At 40.2% G+C, this 23,459-nt stretch overlaps 1 long non-coding RNA gene across 4 annotated transcripts in view; it reads left to right on the plus strand.

Annotated features, from left to right (window-relative positions):
• The first annotated feature begins 909 nt into the window (after positions 1-909).
• Positions 910-23,459, plus strand: part of LOC126952565 (uncharacterized) — a 55,196-nt gene continuing 32,646 nt past the window's right edge. For all 4 annotated transcript variants that reach the window (XR_007724953.1, XR_007724951.1, XR_007724952.1 and 1 more), the window contains exons 1-3: positions 910-1,770; positions 3,854-4,173; positions 5,435-5,514. This is a non-coding gene — a long non-coding RNA (uncharacterized LOC126952565). The remainder of the gene's footprint in view (positions 1,771-3,853; positions 4,174-5,434; positions 5,515-23,459) is intronic.

Below are 23,459 nucleotides of genomic sequence, written 5' to 3' on the forward strand. Positions count from 1 at the left end.
CATTGACCAAAACATATAGGACACATGACTGTTTTGAATACTTTTTAAGAAGCTTTAGTCTGTATCTCATGTAAAAGCATCAAAGCATATTTTGGGAAATAACAAATTATATTATATATTAGATAATTATTGAGATCATGCTATAAAGTAGAGGAAGGCAAGTTTATTAAGTATTTAGAAAGAAAGTATCCATATTTTGAAAGTTGCTGATAATGCTGGAGAAATTATTATTAATTGGCAGTCTGAGTACAGGATACTTTTCATGTATCATGTTAAGACATAGGAATAAGATGGGAACTACTCTCCTCAAGCAAGAGTAATGGCCAGAGGTGTAACTGTCACTCCATGGTTAAAACAATTAACGCAGATACGAACTCTCCTGCTAAAGTGAATCAGGCTTAGTTGGACATTTTTGTTGGGTCTCCATGGGTTTTCTAAAGGCCACAAATCCAGGCATCAATAGGCCTGGCCACAATACAAGCAGCTGAGAGCCAATACCTCCCACCACTTCTCTGCATGTCTCTGCAAGCTTGCGAGTTTATAACTGTGCAGATACACAAGTAACAGGTAAGGTCACCAAGTCATTCATTCAGCATGGATTCATGGAGCATCGATGTGCCAAGCACTGTTCTAGAACCTGCAGATATGGTAGTGAACGCAGTAGGCCCAGATTCTGCTCCATGTCTGTGAAGGGGATGGGAGACAGGAAATGGTCAATATTTGTTCATACTCTATGTGGGATGGAGGTAAGAGCCATAAATACAAAGAAAGGCACACATTTATTTTTTATTATTTGTGCAAATTTATGGGGTACATGTGAAATTTTGTTACATGTATATAATGCATAGTGATCAAAGTAGGGTGTCCATCTCCTGGGTGCGATACATTTTTGTTTAACTATAGTCACCCTATTCTGCTATCAAACATTGAATTTATTCCTTCTGTGTAACTGTATGTTGGCAGGGCACAGTTTTAGAAAGGGATCGGTGATGCTGTTTTAGTCACGGCAATCAAGGAAGGCCTTTATGAGGAGGAAGTTGATGAAGAATGGAGCTCCATGGCTCTCTGGGAGGAAGGTCACAGGAACAGATATGCAAAGGCTCAGACAGTGGAAAATACTTCACATACCCGAGGAATCCCAGACAAGAGTGACTGGAGCAGCAAGGGCCAGAAGGAGACGGAGAGGATACGAGGTCAGAGACCAGGGTTAAGACTTAAAATTTCATCTCAGTGGGAGTGAACGTCCCCTAAGGGTTTCAGCAGCCATGTGACCTCTGAATGCAAGGGAAATGGAGCCACTCCTGCCCAGTGAGAGTTAACTGGAGTTTTATGTACAGCTTACACTTGTACCGCTAAGTAGAGGTACAGAGGGGAAATTTGGGCGATAATTTAACTTTTGACTGGATGAAGGCACGGGAGAGTCAGAGCGGCTCATTTTTTCCCTAGATAATTCACTTTCACAACCATGCCTTGTAACTGGCTGAGGGCCTTATCTGTCAGAAACTTAGCCATTCGACTTTACAAATGAAATCTCATGAGCTCTCACTCCTCATCTGGAGCCTGGATCCCTCAACGGGGCCCAAGGCAGCAGGGCAACAGCATCGTGTCAGCATCATGTCAGCGTCCTGCCACCTCCCTCCACGCAGCAGAAGCAGATGGGAGAAAGAGCGGCGGCTCCTGTAGAGAGGGGGCTTAACCCGTGAGCGTGAGAGGCAGTGGGGGAAGTCATTTGCTCTGTCAGAAGAGGCCCAAACATAGGGAAAATGTTGTGTGAGTATAATTTCAACTTCCACTTCCATTTCACGGCCACATGCCACTTCTTGTAGTCATAACAATGTTAAAGCTGGAACAAAATAATCGTTTAGGGAACTTCAAGTCCTATAAATGATCAAACTATGCTGAGCAGTGCTAGGATTCCACAGAGGTGACTCAGGGACACTCTGGAGAATGTCACTGGATGTGAGGAGAAGCCCGTGGGTGGACAGAGGGTCTCCTCCCTCCCAAGCCCTACCCGCTGCTTCCATCTATGCTGGATTGGGTATTTATCTAAGATTTTGCTTCAAGGAAGAGTTTTGGCACCAAAAAGGAAAAAACAACAACAACAAAAAAGCAAGTTCAGAGATTAATTAGGACTAACTATGTACCAGGCACTCCACTGAATTTTTTTACAAACATTGTCTCATTAATCCTCCAATAACCCTATGAAGTAGATATTATAGTCCTATTAATGAGAAAACTGAGACTTCGTGAAGTTAAGTAAATTTTTCATGTCTCACAGCTACTGCAAAGCCAAGATTTGAACCCAGGCCAACTCATCTGACACCTAAACCTCAACTCCTAATATCTATGCCATCCTGAAAAAAGAAAACCTATCAACTAAGGTTATTCTCATTACCATTCAAAGAAATGTCTTAAAATGTTTAGAATAGCCATTGTGTTCAACTGCTTGGGCTGACAGAACAAAGTATCACAGACTGCATGTCTTAAACAACAGAAATTTATTTTCTCACAGTTGTAGAGGCTAAGAAATCCAAGATCAAGGTGCTGGCAGATTTCATGTCTGGTGAGGACTCTCTTCCCAGATTGCAGACGGCACCTTCTCGCAATGTCCTTTCATGACCTTCCTTGTTGCACACATGTGCAGAGAGAGAGTGCTGGCATATTTTCCTCTTCTTAAAAGAGCACCAGGCCAGGCATGGTGGCTCATGCCTGTAAGCCCAGCACTTTGGGGGGCCAATGCAGGAGGATCATGAGGTCAGGAGATTGAGACCATCCTGGCTAACACGATGAAATCCCGTCTCCACAAAAAATTAGCCTGGTGTGGTGACACCTGCCTGTAGTCCCAGCTACTTGGGAGGCTGAGGCAGAAGAATCACTTGAGCCTGGGAGGCGGAGGTTGCAGTGAGCCGAGATTGGGCCATTGCACTCCAGACTGGGCAACAGAGCGAGACTCCATCTCAAAAAAAAAAATGAAATAAAAGGCACCAGGCCTATCAGATTAGGGACCCATATGTGTGACCTCATTTAATTGTATTATGTTCTCATGGTTGCTATCTCCAAGTATTGTCACATTGAGGATTAAGATTTCAACATATGAATTTTGAGGATACACAAATATTCAGTCCTTAACAGCTATAAAGGCTAATAGAATACTGACACTTATAGAGCTTTCACTATTTAACATATCTTTATGTAGTGCTTACTCTAAGCAGAGCCCTATTCTAAGTGTTTTAAAAATATTGACTCATTTAGTATTTCCAATAGCCCCAAGAGGTAGTTGCTATCAATATTTTCAGATAAGGAAAAAACTGAGGCACAGAAAAAATGATTAATTTGTTCCTTAGTGGTGAGCAGTGATGTAAACCTGTCAAATACTTCACAGAAAAAAAAAAAAAAAAAGTATAATCATCACTCAGCCTCCCTGGGGGATTGGTTCCAGAACTCTGCAGATACCAAAATCCCTGGATGCTCAAGTCCCTGATACAAAATGGCATAGTATTTGCATGTAACCTATGCACATCCTCCTATATACTTTAAATAATCTTTAGATTACTTACAATACTTAATACACGCCAGGTGCTATGGCTCACACTTGTAATCCCAACACTTTGGGAGGCCGAGGTGGAAAGATTGCCTGAGCCCAGGAGTTTGAGGTGGCAGTAAACTATGATTGTGCCACTGCACTCCAGCCTGGGCAACACAGTGAGACCCCAACTCTAAAAAAACATTAAAATAAATACCTAATATAATGTAAATGCTGTGTAAATAGTTGTTACTGTATATTGTTTCCTATTTGCATTATTTTTTATTGTTATATTGTTATTTTGTTGTTGTTGTTTCAAATATTTTCAAGTTGGCATTGGCTGGATCTGAGGATGTGGAGCCCACAGATTTGGAGGGCTAACTGTAACTCAGGGATCAGGCTCCTTTCCCACCCATGGCTCTGCCTTCTTCAACGCATGCTTCCGACATCACCATGGAAGGGAAAATAACATGAGAAGTTCCGTGCGTCTGCTCTGGCTTCCTCTCACATTCCTCACATTGGCTAGAACTCAGTCATGTGACCACACTTACCTGTGAGAGAGGCTGGGAAATGCAATCCACTTGTGCGTCCATGACGAAAAGGAAAACGTTAGGTGAACAACTCTCAGTATCTTCTACTATAAAGACACAGTAAGTAATATAAAATATTCTTAATTTATTTGGAGAAAATAATCCAATTTATGAATTTGATTTTTTAAAATTACATGTCCAGGAGGGCTAAATGGCAATAGATGATAATTGTTTTTTTTTTTTTTCGTAAATGGCATTTTCTGAGTATCCACGTGCCCCAAGACAGAATTCACATCATTTACTGCCTGTGCCAGCGCCATGGCTAGGCAATCTGTGAAAGTTTCCCCTTTGTTTTTCTTCTTTTTCCTGTGTGCACCCCTATTCTTTCCCTCTGAACCTCATTTCCTCCTCCCCACCAGTTTCATTTTCACTTTTGTGTGGTTCCACTCACCTGTTTTGGGCGTGAATGGACAGGGGCACCACAGACATCACCAGCCCCCCTCATTTTGGTGGCCCTTGAGCTGAAGGAGGAAAAAAAGCTGTTTAGTGGAGCTGAGAGAGGGCTGGGCACAGATAGTGCCTGGTTTGTCCCAGTCCCAACACTTTCCAGCTCTAATTGACCCAGGACAACTTTGCTGCTCACTTTTCCCACTGGTTAAGGTCCAGGTGTATACAGGCATATGTTGGAGATATTGTGGGTTCTGTTCAAACCACTGCAATGAAGTGAATGTCACAAAAATGCATGTCACAAAATTTTTTTGGTTTTCCCAGTATATCTAAAAGTTATGTTTACATTATACCGCAGTTTATTGTGTACAATATCATTATGTCTAAGAAAGCAATTTACATACCTTAATTTAAAAATACTTAACTGCTAAAAAATGCTAACAATCATCTGAGACTTTAACATGTTGTAAGTTTTGCCAGTTGAGGGTCTTACCACAGTGTTGATGGTGGTAATTGTTGCTGAAGGTTGGTTGGCTGTGAGGCAATTTCTTAAAGTAAGACAACAATGGAATTTGAGGCATCGATGGACTCTCTCTTCCTTTTATGAAAGATTTCTTTGTAACATGAGATCCCTGTTGATAGCACTTTACCAATATTAGAACTTCTTCCAAAATTGGAGTAAATCCTCTCAAGCCCTGCCACTTCTTTATAAGCTAAGTTGACATAGTATTCTAAATCCTTCATTGTCATTTTAACAGTGTTCACAGCTCTTCACCAGAAGGAGATTCCATTTCAATGAACAACTTTCTTTGCTCCTCCATAAGAGGCAATTCCTTATTCATTCAAGTTTGATCATGAGATTGCAGCAATTCAGCCCCACTTTCAGGTTCCACTTCTGATTCTAGTTCTCTTGCTGTTTCCACCATGTCTGCAGTGACTTCCTCCACTGAAGTCTTGAGACCCTCAAAGGCACCTATGAGGGTTGGAATCAACTTCTTTCAAACTCCAGGTAATGTCAATATTTTGACCTCTCATGAATCATGAATGTTCTTAATTGCACCTAGAATGAGAGATACTTTCCATGAGATTCAATTTGCTTTGCCCAAATCCATCACAGAAATCACTAATTTATGGCAGCTGTAAGCCTTATAAAATGTGTTTCTTAAATGATACGAGTTGCAAGTCGAAATTACTCCTTGATCCATGGGCTGCAGAATGAATGTTGTATTCACAGGCATGAAAACAACATTTATTTCCTTGCACATCTCTATCAGAACTGTTGTGTGACTAGCTGCAGTGTCAATGAGTGGTAATATTTTGAAAGACATCTGTTTTACTGAGTAGTAGGTCTCAACAGCGGGCTTAAAATATTCAGGAAATCATGCTGTAAACAGACATGCTGTCATCCGGGCCCTGTTGTTTCTTTCATAGAGCACAGGCAGAGTAGATTTAGTATAATTCTTAAGGGCCCTAGAATTTTCAGAATGCTCAGTGAGCATTGGTTTCAACTTCAAGTCACCAGCTGCATTAGCCCCTAACAAGAGAGTCAGCGTGTCCTTTGATGCTTTGAAGCCAGGCATTAGCTTCTCCTCCTATGAAACTCCTAGATGCCATCGTCTTCCAACAGAAGGCTGTTTCATCTACATAGAAAATCAGTTGTTTAGTGTAACCACTTTCATCAATGATCTTAGCTGTCTCTCCTGGATAACTTGCTACAGCTTCTACATCAGCATTTACTGCTTTCCTTTTCTCTTTTTTGTAATGGAAATGGCATCTTTCCTTAAACCTCATGAACCAATCTCTGCTAGCTTCGAACTTTTCTTCTTCAGCTTTATTACCTCTCTCAGCCTTCATAGAATTGAAGAGTTAGGGCCTTGTTCTGGATTAGGCTTTGGCTTAAGAAAATCTTGGGGCTGGTTTGATCTTTTATCCAAACCACACAAACTCTCCATGTCAGCAATAAGACTGCTTTACTTTCTTAACATTTGTATGTTCACTGGAGTTGCACTTTTAATTTCCTTCATGAACTTTTCCTTTGCATTCACAACTTGGCTAACTGATGCAAAAAGCCTAGCTTTCAGCCTATCTCAGATTTTGACGTGCCTTCCTCACTAAGCTTAATCATTCCTAGCTTTTGATTTAAGGGTGAGACTTGCAACTCTTTCTTTCACTTGAACACTTAAAAGACATTGTAGAGTTCTGAATTGGCCTAACTTCAATATTATCAGGGAATAGGTTAAACCCAGCAAAAGAGATAGAATGGGGAACAGCAGATTGGTGGAGGAGTCAGAATGCATACAACAGTTATTGAAGTTTGCCCTCTTACCTGAGCATGGTTGGTGGTACCTCAAAACAATTGCAATCGAAACATCAAAGATCACCGACCACAGATTACCATAATAGCTATAAAAATAGTTTAAAAGTTTGAAATATGGGAGAATTCAGTTATCTACAGTCAGAGCTCTGATCTCACCCTGGGACAGGGCCTCCTGTAGGGAGAGACAGCCACCATCTTTGTGGTTCAGTGAACTCAGTGGTTCCAGCTCGCCAGCTTTGGAGAGTCCAAATGGCCCAGATAAGAAAAGTCCCCCAGTGCAGCACAGCCACTTTGCCAGATTGTGGCCAGACTGCTTCTTTAGGCAGGACACAGATCCATTCCTCCTCACTGGGCAGGACCTCCCAACCAGAGCTTCAGCCACTCCAGCCAGTTTTCCATAAACAGAGCTCTAACTTCCCCCTGGAACAAAGCGCCCAGGGGGTGGGGCAGGCCACCACCTTGGTTGTTTGGACTTCTCAGTCAGTCCAGCCTATGGGTCCTGGAGACCCCATACCAATCAGGGGGCTGAAGGGATCCCCAACACAGCACACCTGCTCTACCAAAAAACAGCTGGACTGCTTATTTAAGTGAGTCCCTGATCGCGTTCCTACTGACTTGGTGAGACCTCCCAATAGGAGTCTCCAGCCACCTCTTACAGGCACATTTGGGCTGGCAAAAAGTCAGTACCCCCTGGGATGGAGCTTCCAGAGGAAAGAGCAGACTGCCATCTTTGCTGTTTCACAGGTTTCACTGGTGATACCTCTAGGTAGAGGAAAAACCAAGGCAACTAGGGTCTGGAATAGACCCCCAATAAACTGCAGCAGCCCTATGAAAGAGCAGCCTGACAGTTAAAAACAAACAAGCAGAAAACAGCAACAACAACATCAACAAAAAAGACCACACAGAAATCCCATTCAAAGGTCAGCAACCTCAAAGATCTAAGGTAGATAAGCCCACAAAGATAAGAAAGAATCAACACCAAAATACTGAAAACTCAAAAAGCCAGAGAGCCCTTTGACCTCCAAATGACCGCAACACTGCTCCAGCAAGGGCTCAGAACTGGGCTGAGGCTGAAATGGCTGAAATGACAGAAGTAGGCTTCAGAATATGGATAATAATGAACTTCACTGAACTAAAGGAGCATGTTGTAACCTAATGCAAAGAAGCTAAGAATCATGATAAAACCATACAGTACTGGTAGCCAAAATAAACAGTTTAGAGAGGAACATAACTGACCTGATGGAACTGAAAAACACTACATGAGAACTTCACAATGCAATCACAGGTATCAATGGCAGAAGAGGCCAAGCAGAAGAAAGAATCTCAGAGCTTGAAGACTATCTTTCTGAAATAAGACAGGCACACAAGAATAGAGAAAAAAGAATGAAAAGGAACGAACAATATCTCTGAGAAATATGAGATTATTTTAAAAGACCAAACCTACGACTGATTGGGGTACCAGAAAGAGACAAGAGGAATGGAACCAAGTTGGGAAACATACTTCAGGATAGTATCCAGGAGAACATCCCCAACCTAGCAGGATAGGAAAACATTCATATTCAGAAAATGCAGAGAATCCCAGTAAGATGCTCTATGAGAAGATCAACCCCAAGACACATAATCATCAGTTTCTTCAAGGTTAAAATGAAAGAAAATATGTTAAGAACAGCCAGAGAGAAAGGCCAGGTCACCTACAAAGGGAAGCCTATCAGACTAACAGTGGACCTCTCAGCAGAAACCCTACAAGCCAGAAAAGACTGGGGGCCAATATTCAACATTTTTAAGGAAAATAATATCCAACCCAGGATTTCATCTACACCCAAATTAAGCTTTATAAGTGAAGGAGAAATAAGATCCTTTTTAGACAAGCAAGTGCTCGGGGAATTCATCACCACCAGACATGCCTTGCAAGAGTTCCTGAAGGAAGCACTAAATATGGAAAGGAAAAACTGTAACCAGCCACTACAAAAGCACACTGAAGTACACAGACCAATGACACTATGAAGCAACTACATAAACAAGTCTGCAAAATAAACAGCTAGCATCATGATGACAGGATCAAATCCACACATAATAATACTAACCTTAAATGTAAATAAGCTAAATCCCCCAATTAAAAGACACAGAATGGCAAGCTGGATGAAGAACCAAGACCCATCAGTACATTGTCTTCAAGAGACCCATCTCACATGAAAAGACACACATAGGCTCAAAATAAAGGGATGGAGGAAAATTTACCAAGCAAATGGAAAACAGAAAAAAGCAGGGGTTGCACTCCTAGTTTCTGAAAAAAACAGACTTTAAACCAACAAAGATCAAAAAAGACAAAGAGGGCATTACATAATGGCAAAGGGTTCAATTCAACAAGAAGAGCCCACTATCCTAAATATATATGCACCCAATACAGGAGCACCCAGGTTCATAAAGCAAGTTCTTATACCTTCAAAGAGACTTAGACACCCACACAATAATAGTGGGAGACTTGAACACCCCATTGATGATATTAGACAGATTATCAAGGCAGAAAATTAACAAAGATATTCAGGACCTGAACTCAGCTCTGGATCAAATAAACTTCACAGATATCTACAGAACTCTCTACCCGAAACCAACAGAGTAAAAATTCTCCTCATCACCATATGACACTTACTTTAAAATTGATCACATAATCAGAAGTAACACACTCCTCAGCAAATGCAAAAGAACTGAAATCATAACAAATAGTTTCTCAGACCATAGCACCATCAAATTAGAATGCAAGATTAAGAAATTCACTCAAAATCACACAACTACATGGAAATGGAACAACCTGCTCCTGAATGACTCTTGGGTAAATAATGAAATTAAGGCAGAAACCAAGAAGTTATTTGAAACTAATGAGAACAAAGATAAAACATATGAGAATCTCTGGGACATAGCTAAAGCAGTGTTAAGAGGACAATTAAATGCCCACATCAAAAAGCTGAAAAGATCTCAAGTTGACAACCTAACATCTCAACTAAAAGAACTAAAGAAGCAAGAGCAAACAAACCCCAAAACTAGCAGAGGGCAAGAAATACCAAGATCAGAGCTGAACTGAAGGAGATAGAGACATGAAAAACCCTTCAAAAAATCAAGGAATCCAGGAGCTGTTTTTTTGAAAAAATTAATAAAATAAATAGACCATTAGCCACACTAATAAAGAAGACAGAATATTCAAATAACGCAACCAGAAATGATAAGGGGGATATCATCACTGACCCCACAGAAATACAAACAACCATCAGAGAATACTATAAACACCTCTATGCATAAAGATAAATTCCTGGACAAATACACCCTCCCAGGACTAAACCAGGGAGGAACTGAATCCCTGAATAGAAACAATAATGAGTTCTGAAATGGAGGCAATAATAAATAGTCTACCAACCAAAGACAGCCCAGGAGGTACAAAGAAGGATTCTATCAGAGGTACAAAGAACAGCTGGTACCATTTCTACTGAAAATATTCCAAAAAATTGAAAAAGAGGGACTCCTCCCTAACTCTATGAGGCCAGCATCATCCTAATACAAAAACCTGTCAGATTAAAAACAAAGAAAACTTCAGGCCAGTGTTCTGATGAACCTCGATGCAAAAATCCTCAATAAAATACTGGCAAACTGAATCCAGCAGTGCATCAAAAAACGTATCCACAACAATCAAGTAGGCTTCATTCCCAGGATGCAAGGTTGGTTCAACCTACAGAAATCAATAAATGTGATTCATCACATAAACAGAACTAAAGACAAAAAACACATGATTATCTCAATAGATGCAAAAAAGGTCTTTGATAAAATTCAACATCCCTTCACGTTAAAAACTCTCAATAAACTAGGTATTGAAGGAACATACCTCAAAATAATAAGAGTCGTATATGACAAATCCACAGCCAATATCATACTGAATGGGCAAAAGCTGGAAGCACTCCTCTTGAAAACCAGCACAAGACACAGATGCCATCTCTCACAACTCCTTTTCAACACAGTATTGGAAGTTCTGGCCTGGGAAATCAGGCAAGAGAAATAAATAACGGGTATTCAAATCAGAAGAGAGAAAGTCAAACTATCCTTTTTTGCCGATGACATAATCCTATATCTAGAAAACCCCATTGTCTCAGCTCAAAAGTTTCTTAAGCTGATAAGCAAATTTGGCAAAGTCTCAGGATACAAAATCAATGTGCAAAAATAGCTAGCATTTCTATACACCAACAACAGGCAAGTAGAGAGCCAAATCATGAATAATCTCCCATTTACAATTGTCACAAAAAGAATAAAATACCTAGGAATACAGCTAATAAGGGAAGTGAAGGACCTCTTCAAGGAGAACTACAAACACTGCTGAAAATAATCAGAGATGACACAAACAAATGGAAAAACATTCCATGCTCATGGAAAGAAAATGGCCATACTACCCAAAGCAATTTATAGATTAAATGCTGTTCCCATTAAATTACCATTGACATTCTTCACAGAATTAGAGAAAACTATTTTAAAATTTATATGGGACCCAAAAAGCTCCCAAATAGCCAAGACAATTCTAAGCAAAAATAACAAAGCTGGAGGCATCAAACTACCCAATTTCAAACTATACTACAAGGCTACAATAACCAAAACAGCATGGTACTGGTATAAGAAGACCAGTGGAGCAGAATAGACACATAGACCAATGGAACATAATAGAGTACCCAGAAATAAGACTGCACACCTACAACCATCTGATCTTTAACAAATTTGATCAAAACAAGCAATGAGGAGAGGATTCCCTATTTAATAAGTGGTGTTGGGAGAACTGGCTAACCATATGCAGAATATTGAAACTGGACCCCTTCTTTATACCATATACAAAAATGAACTCAAGATGGATTAAAGACTTAAATATAAAACCTAAAACCGGCCGGGCACGGGGGCTCATGCCGGTAATCCCAGCACTTTGGGAGGCAGACGCAGACAGATCACCTGAGGTTGGGAGTTCAAGACCAACCTGACCAACATGGAGAAACCCTGTCTCTACTAAAAATACAAAATTAGCTGGGCACGGTGGCACATGCCTGTAATCCTTGCTACTTGGGAGGCTGAGGCAGGAGAATCACTTGAACCCAAGAGGCAGAGGTTGCAGTGAGCCAAGATCGTGCCATTGCCCTCCAGCCTGGGCAACAAGAGTAAAACTCCATCTCAAAAACAAGCAAACAAACCTAAAACTATAAAAACCCTAGAAGAAAATCGAGACAATACCATTCAGGACATAGGTACAGGCAAAGATTTCATGACAAAGACACCAAAAACAATGGCAACAAAAGCAAAAATCGACAATGGGATCTAATTAAACTAAAGAGCTTCTGCACAGCAAAAGAAACTATCATCAGAGTGAACAGACAACCTACAGAATGGTAGAAAATTTTTGCAATCTATCCATTTGACAAAGGTCTAACATCCAGCATCTACAAGGCACTTAAACAAATTTACAAGAAAAGAAACAAACAATCCCATTAAAAAGGACATAAACAGACACTTCTCAAAAGAAGATATACATGCAAAACATGAAAAAAAGCTCAACATTCCTGACCATTAGAGAAAAGCAAATCAAAACCCCAGTGTGATACTATCTCAAGCCAGTCAGGACGAAGATTATTAAAAAGTCAAAAAACAACAGATGCTGACAAGGTTGTGGAGAAAAAGGAGCACTTTTACACTTTTGGTGAGAGTGTAAATTAGTTCAACCTTTGTGGAAGACACTGTGGTGATTCCTCAAAGACCTAGAGGCAGAAATACCATCTGACTCAGCAATTCCATTACTGGGCATATACCCAAAAGAATATAAATTATTATATTATAAAGATACATGCAATCGTATGTTCATTGCAGCACTATTCACAATAGCAAAGACATGGAATCAAGCAAATGCCCATCAATGATAGATTGGATAAAGAAAATGTGGCACATATACACCATGGAATACCATGCAGCCATAAAAAGGAATGAGATCATAGTTTTTGCAGGGAGATGAATGGAATTGGAAGCCATTATCCTCAGCAAACTAATGCAGGAACAGAAAACCAAATATTGCATGTTCTCACTTATAAGTGGGAGCTGAATGATGAGAACACATGGACACATGGTCAGGAACAAAACACACTGGGGCTTGTCAGAGGGTGTGAGGTGGGAGGGGGAAGAGAGCATCAGGAAGAATAGCTAATGGATGCTGGGCTTAATACCTAAGTGACGGCATTTCTGGTAGTAAGACAGGCATGAGTGCAACAGGAGAGGGCTCTTTTCCACCCACTAGGAATGTCGGGTGATGGTTTGGCAGTTATCACATTGCCTTTCTAAAAGGGATGAATTGGAAGCCAGTGCCAGGAAGGAGCCATTTCCTGATGGTCAACACCTGCCCAACTAAAGTGCTAATTGGATTCTTATGCCAGGGAGAAACAACTTCCCAGCACATGCATTAAGACAAAATGGTGGAGTATGACCTTCCGAGGGCATACCGCCAGCGTAGAGAAGAAAGTCTCAGACAGTCATGCATACAACTTCCTAACCACACTGTACGTGCTCTCCTCCCACATGTAAGGAGGGCATTGTGCATGCTGGCAGCCCACCCTAAGGGAAGAACCATGGGAAAGGGGCCAGCCTAGAAAGTCCTAGGATCAAGGTTAAACAGAGCACTTGATCTGAGTGCCCACTTGGTTCTCTTCCAAGCATAGTTTTCTTCTTTCTTTCCTGTTCTAAAGCCTTTTAAAATAAACTTCCACTCCTGCTCTGAAACTCGCCTTGGTCTCCTTTTCTGCCTTATGCCTCTCCGTCTAATCTTCTGAGGAGGAGGCAAGAATTGAGGTTGCTGCAGACCCATAGGGATTCACCTCTGGTAACTTGGATACCTTCCACCAGTAACGATGGGGTGATCTGTGCAGCAAACCACCATGGCACACATTTACCTGTGTAACAAACCTGCACAACCTGCAAATGTACCCCTGAATTTAAAATAATAGTTGTAGGAAAAAAATTTTAAGTATGATCCAAAAAAAAAAGAAATATATGAGAAATTTTAAAATGTGACACGAAGACATGAAGTGAGCACATGTTGTTGGAAATATGGCGCCAATAGACTTGCTGGATGCAGGGTTGCCCCAAGCCTTCAATTTGTGAAAAACGCAGTATGTGTGCATTGCAACAAAGCAGAGAACAATAAAATGAGGTGTGCCTGTCCTTGATGATCTTATCAAGTTTGAGGAGTGAGCTCCCTGGCTTAGTCAGGGAACCGCACATGGAGGGTTACAAGCTATTTCAAAGGACTAGGGGATAAAAACCAAGCACAGAACACATGGTTTTTAAGAGCCTGCCTCATTCAGGAAGTTGCCAGAAGGAAGTGAGGACTTAAGGATAAGTAAATATTAATGGTGCTGGCATAAAAACAGACACATAGACCAGTGGAACAGAATAGAGAGGCCAGAAATCAATCCAAAATATATGATCTACTAATTTTCCACAAGGGCACCAAGAGGATATATGCCTCTTCAATAAATGATGCTAAGGTAATTGGATTTCTACATGCAAAGAAATAAAATTGGGACTTTATCTTACACCATACATAGAAATTAACTCAAAACATATAAAATACCTACATGTAAGACCTGAAACCGTAAAAATTTTAGGAAAAAAAATAGGAGACAAGCTCCTAGACATTGGTTTTAGAAATGATTTTTCAAATATTACACCAAAAGCTCAGGCTACTAAAGCAAACATAAATAAATAAATAAATAAATAAATAAATAAATAAATAAATAAGTAGGACTACAGCAAACTAAAAGACTCCTGCACAACAAAGGAAACAACCAACAAAATGAAAAGGCAACCTGCAGACTGGGAAAATATATTTGCAAACCACATATCTAATAAGGGGCCAATGCCCAAAATTTATAAGGAACTCTTACAACTCAATAGCAGAAAAACAAATAATCCAATTAAAAATGGGCAAAAGACTTGAACAGAATTTTCTCCAAAGAAGACATAAAAATGGCCAACAGATATATGAAAAAGTGCTCAACATCACAACCTATCAGGGAAATGCAAATTAAAACCACTGTGAGATAATGCCTCACACCTGTTAGGCTATTATCAAATAGATAAGAGACAACAAATACTGATGGGAGTGTGGAGAAAAGAAAGCTCTCCTACATTACTGGTGGGAATGTAGATTGGAACATTATAGAAAACAGCATGGAAGTCCCTAAAAACATTAAAAATAAAATTATGACATGATCCAGCAGTTCCTCTTCTGGGGATATACCCAAAAGAGATGAAATCACCGCCTTGTAAAAATATCTGCACTCCCATGTTAATTGCAGCATTATTCATCATAATCAAGAGATGGAAAGAACTTAAGCGTCCATTGGAGGATAAATGGATAAAGAAAATGTGGCGTATGTATATCAGCGGAAAATTATTCAGCCTTCCAAAAGGAGATCCTGCTATTTGCCACGCATGGATGAACCTGGAGGACACTATGCTAAGTGAAATAGGCCAGACGCAGAAAGAAAATATTGCATGATCTCACTTACATGTAGAATCTTAAAAAAAAAAAAAAAAAAAAAAAGGTCAAATATACAGAGATAGAGACTGAAACAGTTACCATGGAAAAAGGAATGTGGAGGAAAATGGGAAATGTAGATCAAAGGATACAAAGTAGCAGATATGTAGGCTGAATAAGTCTGGAGATCTAATGCAGAACATGAGGACTATAGCTAATAAAATTGTATTGTATTGGGGGGTTTTGTTAAATAAGTAGATTTTAGCTGCTGTTTTCACAAAAAAAAAAAGTGAGTTTATGGATATGACGATTTGCTTCACGATAGTAACTACTGTACTATCTATACATGTCTCATAACATCATGTTGTAAACCTCAAATATACCAAATACAATTTATTTTTACTTTTAGGATAAGCAAATCGTAGAGAAGTGGTTGAACTCGTCCCCACAAAACACACATACAGACACTCCAAGGCAGACCAAAACACACAGCCTGGGCTGAGAAGGGAACGAGGTCCCTAAGGGAAGATGTTGGGACAAGAGCCACTCACTCTAATCCTGTGGTGTCCAAGCAGGACCTGAATATGCCAGGCTGGCCAGTGGGGTCCACAGAAACTGAGGGGCACAACGTCCAGTCCAGCTCCACAGTTGCCCTGCGAGAATTTGGCGTGGCTGTTGCCAGATTTACCTATTTTTCAAAAGAAATGGAAACACCGGACTCTTTTCATTCTAAAATGTTAATACTTATATTTACAAAATGTAACATTATAAGTGAAACAAAACATGTGCATGGGCCAAATTGACCTCAGGTGGACAATCTGTGACTCTGGATTAGGTCCACATGGCACGGTCACCTACAGAGAATTGTCTGTGTCAAATCGGAGTCCGGCAGCTGCCACTCAGGACACTTTTCCATGCATGTACAGATATTCTTTACTTGTGAGCTGGGAGGGCTGATGCCCTGGACATCATTAACCAAAACATTAACCAAAACAGATGAAGGGGACATTGTGATGGATTACTGCTGGGACTGTCTTCATCATGAGATGACGTCCTCATTCTTCCCTAAGGCAGGCATAGCTCAAAGTTGCTGCCTCATTTCCACAGAACTCCTAGCTGCTTGGAGGGCTGCTGCCTCCTTCACACCGTCCCCAGGAGCAGCGCTGCAGAGCTGCCCCGTGTCACTCGAAGGGCGTCAGCACCACTGTGTGGTCGGGCTTCACAGCTCCGCATAGGCTGCCGGAATAAACCAGAACCCAGAAAACGTGGTTTTCTTAAGTTGCATTGGTGACAACTGAATTGAATTGAATTGAAAATACAATTAGCTTGATATGTACACAAATTCGGTGGGAAACCATTTTGTAGATTCAAAGACTCTTTTGGGGAAGTAGGTAACCCATGCCCCAGCCTGAATTTCTAAATTCTTGCATACATTCAGAATGATGAGTACCAGGTTTTCTGAATCACAAAGCTGAATGTGTGAGGAAGAGGTCCGAGGGCACCCATTTAGACCTTGCTTCATGAGTGGGAATTGCCCTGCCTAAGAACCGCATGAATCTCAGGGCAGAGTTGGGGGAAGAAAGTTAAGAACCATATACAAGTAAAAAGAATGAGCTTATTAAGAAAAAAAAAAGTTACTTTAAAAATTATTAAAATTAAAAATTTTAAATTATTAGTTAAAATCATTTGATTAAAATTATTAAATATTACATATGTTTACAATATAAATTATGATATACCTTAATTTCTGTTTAAATTCAAATATTAAATGTGGTTATATGTATCATTTTCATAGTTATTAAAATATTGTTTAACTCTTTAAAATGAATAATTAACAAAGGAAAAAACTTCATAAATATCAAAAAACAGATTTATTCTATAATAATATAGAGCATTGTATAGATGTGTTTAAGAGGAGGGGGAACAAAAGAACTCGGGGTGAAATGGGAAAGAAAGACAAGGAGTTCTGGGGGACAAAGATAAAACTGTCTACAGTTAAAGACTCCAGTCCTTCAAGCTGTTGAAGCTGCCAACCAGATGGAATTCTCAGCGAGCCATTAAGCCTCTCTTAGTCCCAGCTTCCTCTTCTACAAAAACAGGAATTACATAGCTGACCCTATCTATCTACCAAATATGCTGTCAAAAGGCTTAATAGGATTTTTGTGAAAGCATTGGAAAATTATAAAGTACTGTAAGACCGTACAGTATTTACGATAATATAACTTTAATAATATACATGGGGAAAAAACACAGAAGAGGACAAAAGTAGGTTGAGGAGGCCAAAGAGTGGGGTAGGCGGCTCTCCTGGTTCTGCCTGCTGTGATGTGGCCATCAGAACAAATTTTCTCCAGCTCTCTCTTGCCTTTACAATTCAAGTTGTCTCAGTAGTCTTTCGAATGGTCCTGATCAGCTTTATTTCTGACTTTATAGTTTACGTTTTACTTTTATTTTTCTGAGTCTCACTCTGTCGCCCAGGCTGCAGTACAGTAGTGAGATCACAGCTCACTGCAGCCTCCACCTGATGGGCTTAAGTGATCCTCCCACCTCAGCCTCCCAACTAGCTGAGACTACAGGCGCACCCCACCACGCTTGGCTAATTTATTAATTTTTTTGTAGAAATGAGTTCTTACTATGTTTTCCAGTCTGTTTTTAAAATCAAGCTCAAGTGATCCGCCCACCTCAGCCTTCCAAAGTGCTGGTATTACAGGTGTGCACGACTGCACCTGGTCCAACGTTGACATTTTAAATAATGCCTGTTCTGACATGGAGTGTTGAAAAGTGTTAACTGTATGAAGAAATTTAGGCATTTACATTGACCTGAACTTTGAATTTCTGTGACATTGAAGATTCCTTATCCATTACTTTTTATCAGAGATTGTTTTCCTCCCATTGTAAGTGTCTAAGAGTTAGATTCAGGATCAGCATTTGCTTAGTTACTCTACATCATTGCTTGTATAGCTTAAATGTATGTATGGCAGTTCTAAGGAAGAACAGTGTGTAGGTAAAAGCAGCCTGAAACCATGAACTTCAGGACAGACATAGCCTCCTCGACCCACAGTTACTCTGGTACAATGACACTGTCAAACTCTAATTTCATCTTATCGCTTCTTATGGTTCTCCAGTAACTTAAAGGAATCCAAACTCTTTGTGGCAAACCAACCTCTCGATGGTCTTGCTCCAACCCACTTTTCCATCTCGTTCTGCAGTCAGCCTAGGATGATACAGGATGACACTGTGTAGCAGCCTAGAAAGCAACAGTTTAGATAGTATGTGGAGAATGGGCATGACAGGGAGGTCTTTAGAGAAATATAAACAATAATAAAATGATAGACTATCTGATATTCTTCAGCATTTAAAAAAATCCATGATAGATAAATAATCCAAAACAGAAAAAACATTAAGTCTCAGTATATACAAAGGTAAACCTTGATAATTTCAGGAAAACAAAACATTTTTGCAAGAATGAAAACATGATAATAGTGGATTACTTAGGTTTTGCAATGAATGTTATTTACAGGGACATCCTAATGTCAATACCTGTATCTTTATTGATTTGGCTAAAAGTGGGATATAACTACTGAGGGGATGGCAAGAAAGAAGAAGGGTAGGGAATAGAGAAATACTAAATGTCCATCCAGCATAACAGAAAATCAATAGGTAATGTTCCAGTTAACAAAAATAGTTCTGTAAATATACTATTTAGAAATCTAGAAATAAATATCATCTCCTTCATTATACCAATTATAAAGGTCTATTTTCATATCCTAGATACTCAATTTGAAAATGTCTTGCTTTTCCAGGAAGCTTTACACAGCCAATAGCCAACTTCTCAAGGCACCCTATACACTTAGGTTAAGGTTCTTTGTTCCAGAAAATGGATCTGAGTGCCTATTTTGAGTCTTCTCTTGATAATTTTGAATTCTTTGGACCAACCTCTTGTAAAATATAAACGGTCTTTTTTCTACCATATCATTATAGAGTTAACAAATCACTCTGGGACCACTTGTTCATGGTGTCACTTTCTGGTTGGTTGTTCATTGGGCTTGCATGATTAGTGTTGACTTGTCTGTTCCATGAGGATCCTTTCAGTGAAATTCGGCAATATAATCTTGAAAACCACTTCTGTGGTCACATAGAAACAGCAACGCCTTGGAAACTCACCAGAGAACAAATGAATGAGGAACATGGTCACCCCCTGCCCTGCGATGTTGTGGAGCTCTTTCCTTGGGGTTGACAGTGACATGAGGCAAATGACCTAATGATAGTGTCAGTGGTGACCCGTACATAGAACACAGTCATGATTCATTTATTTTTAATATAAAGATGAAATAGGCACAGAAGTTCTCTATTTTCATCCTTCATTCTAGTGAATTGCCTTTCATACCCCATTCTGGATTGCAAGGTGTGTCTTTAAAGGGCCAATCTCCATGCTCTGCTTCTCAGCATTTTCCAAAACGTCCCTGAGTCAGAAGGGAGGGAGCATGAGCCACTGAGGTCTCTATAGGAAAAAAAGAGCTTTGGCCAGGGTGGAGCAAGGGCGTCGTTTCCCTGAGTTATTTTATGCAGTTTGTTTTCTATTTGAGAATGTTGTACCTATGCATGCATTAATCAAACACATTTGCATCAAACTCGAAGTGGTAATTCAGGCAGAAGCCTGCTTGCTGTTCTAGTGTCTCATTTTTGAAGCACACATCTGTAGGATAAAGGAATAAGGTTGATCTGAAATTAGCACTAAGGAAAGCCAGCTATTGACCAAAGTCATTCAAATGTTCCCTAGGAAACATTTTTTATTTGAGTCACAGTGGGAGTTTATTTGCTAAATAAATATATATCTGCAGCCATAAATGCTGCGATTTTAAAGTATGATGTAGGAACTCAGAAATGCTCGCTGCTAGTTCACGGGCGTTCTACTCCATGCATATTGTTTGCATTAGTCTTCTTTTTTTTATATGACAAAGAAAATTAAATAGCAGCAAATTGTTTGTAACCAGAAATGGTTGTCCCCTATCTCACCTTTTTTCTCCCCCACCCCTGGTGCTGATCCTCAAGGGAGATGGTTTTCAATTATTTGACTGTTTCATTTCATGTTTATTTCTAGATTTCTAAGTAGTATGCTAATGTGAGGGTTTTTTTAAGCTTGGACATTACCTATTGGTTTTCTGTTGTGCTGGATGGTGATCTAGCACTCCTGTATTCCCTACCCCTGTTTCCTCTCTGCCATCCTCCCAACAGTTATATCCCATTGTTAGCTAAATCAGTAAAGGTATCAACATTACTGTGTTTGTGTAAATAACATTCACTGCAAAGCCTAAGTAATCCACTGTTATTATATTTTTCTTCTTGCAAAATGTTAAGTTTTCTTGGATTTAACAATTGCCTTATTTTCTGTCAGTATAGTTGTCTCTAAATTGAAGGCTTCGTTTCCCCTATTATATTGTTCATACATCACTCAACTTTCAATTGCTTAAGTGTATCCAATATGGTCTAGCTACTTTTTATTATTTTTAATTTGTCCTGGAGACCTCCCTCCCAGCATCCTCCATCCTCCACCTATGATCAGGTCTGGTTGCTTTCTAAGCCTGCCATGCAGGGTCTATCCTGGATCTTTTTTACCTTCTGGTGTTGGAGTCTCTGCTTCCTGGCTCTTACATTTTCTTTGCCCCCAGCCTATTCTCCCGTTTTTCTGGCACCTTCTTCAGGAGCTTCCTGTGGTAGTCAGCCTCCCATGGTCCCCAAAGATCCTTAATCCTGGATGTCTGTGCCTCACTCAGATCCCTCCCATACTGAGTCAGGGCTGCCCTGGATGGTGCATTGTATACAGGGAAGGTGATGATGCATAACTGCAAAGGTGAGGCCATGAGGGGAACCGCAGCACTTGTCTGCTTCTTCCAATAACTTGCTTACTCTGTGGAAGTGGAACAATATTTGACGGCTAAGGGAGTACAAAGGTTCATATGTCCCCATGTGTCAATCTATTGGGGAAACGCAAAGACACCCACCAGGGAATTTTTAATTTCCGTTTTACACTGAGTTAATACCCTTAGACTGGATGAACATTGAACACGTGAATGTACCCTAATTTTATATGTATTTATTCATTTCTTGGTGAGTCTAAGGACATAGGAAGTCATTGTACTGCCCTCGGGCACCATTCGGGCCTGCTAAGCCCTTGTGATCACAATGTAGGAAGCCCAGCCAATGGTGTGCTTCTATTTGCATCTTTGTGAGGGATCAGCTTCAGCCACTAATGCCATTAAAACCAAGCACACAAACAAACCCTTGATCACAGAATCACAAAGTGTAAATCAAGATTTTCAGAAACAATGCCTCCATATATAATTAGAGCCCTGTCAAGAAAAATGGCATTTTTATTTGGTAATACATCAAGGGCTTTTGTATCATTAATAAAGTAAAACAATTTATTTTCATTATTGTTTATTTTGTCTTCATCTCATACTTTTAAATCTTGTTTGTTTCATAATAGGTATTAATATAGTAATACATGTAAACAAAATTTGTAAATAAATAAATGCACCTATATCTGTGGTAGGTATTCAAAGCTTTGTAATACATGTAAGGTCAAAAAAGTTTGGGGAGCACTGAGATTATAAGCTACCATTTTTTCAGGGGTTTTTTTGTTTGTTTTTTAGACAGGCTCTCGCTCTGTTGCCAATGCTAAAATGCAGTGGTGCAATCATAGCTCACTGCAGCCTCAAACTCCCAAACTCAAGCGACCCTCCTGCCACAGCTTCTCAAGTAGCTGGGACTACAGAGGCACAAACCACTACACCCAGCTAATTATCTTTTTTTCTTTTTAGTAGAGATGAGGACTGCATTACTGAGATGAGGTCTCACCATGTTGCCCAGGCTGGTCTCAAACTCCTGAGCTCAACTGATCCTCCTGCCTCAGCCTTCCAAAGTGCTGGGATTACAATTGTAAAGCACCACGCCCAGCCACTTTTCAGTGTTTGCATAGGAAATCCTTGGACTAGGGATTGCTCTATCTAGGATGGCCTAGAAGGAGCCACACTGTAGCCTTAATGCTCCTCCTCGTTGGTCTTAGTATCAAATGTGAACTTTATACACTTTATCTCCTTTAGTTCCCTGAGGTAATAATTAGCCGTGTTTTAGAGATGAGGAAATTGAGAGTCTCTAGGTTTAGTAACTGGGGCTATATTTAACTATAAGTCAACCCAGGTCATACTGACTCCAAAGCACATATTAATATTACCCTGCCATGAGATTCCATAAAAGTAGGCCTTCTTACAACTCAATTTTTCGTTCCATACATATTCTGCTTTACTATCCCTAAGACGTATAGTTTTTTGACACTTGAAAATCTCAGAAGTCAGGCTGCATCTTATAACTGAGGGGGTCTCAGCCCTGCTCCTGCCCAAGTGGCAGTCCTAATGCAGGAGTAGCAGTCTGTACATATGACTTGTGCACACTTTCTGACATTCTGGGAGTGTGAACGGTCTACTGTACCTGCACACAGTTTCAGACCACAAGCAGTTTAAGGACATGGGAATCCTACGTGTTGAGAAACATGATCTTTTTTCTATGTTTAACACTGTTGCTTCCTTTAACCATCCCTAATGGGGTTTTCCTAACACACCATGCCCAGTTTATTTCATGTCTTTGTTCCATTTCTTTCGTCTGTCTAGAATATTCTTTCCTCATTCTCTTCCCGGTTTGTTCTCCTGCAAGACTCAGAGTTCAAGAGTCAGATTCAAGAGTTACCTTCGCACTGGGCACAGTGGCTCATGAGCTTGAATCCAGGAGTTTGAGACCACCCTGGGCAATATAATGAGACCTTGTCTTTACAAACTTTTTTTTTCTTTTTTTTTTGAGACAGGGTCTCACTCTGTCACCCAGGTTGGAGTGCAGTGGTGCAATCATGGCTCACTGTGGCTTCAACCCCGCTGCGCTCAAGCAATCCTCCTATCTCAGCCTCTAAAGTAGCTGGGATCACAGGTGCATGTCACCACACTCGGCTAATTTTTTAAATTTTTAGTAGAGACAAGGTCTCATAATGTTGCCCAGGCTGCTCTCAAACTCCTAGACTCAAGCAATCTGCCCACCTCAGCTTCCCAAAGTGCT

Source organism: Macaca thibetana, chromosome 4 (assembly GCF_024542745.1).
Source record: "Macaca thibetana thibetana isolate TM-01 chromosome 4, ASM2454274v1, whole genome shotgun sequence".
In the NCBI taxonomy this organism is placed as follows: Eukaryota; Metazoa; Chordata; class Mammalia; order Primates; family Cercopithecidae; genus Macaca; species Macaca thibetana.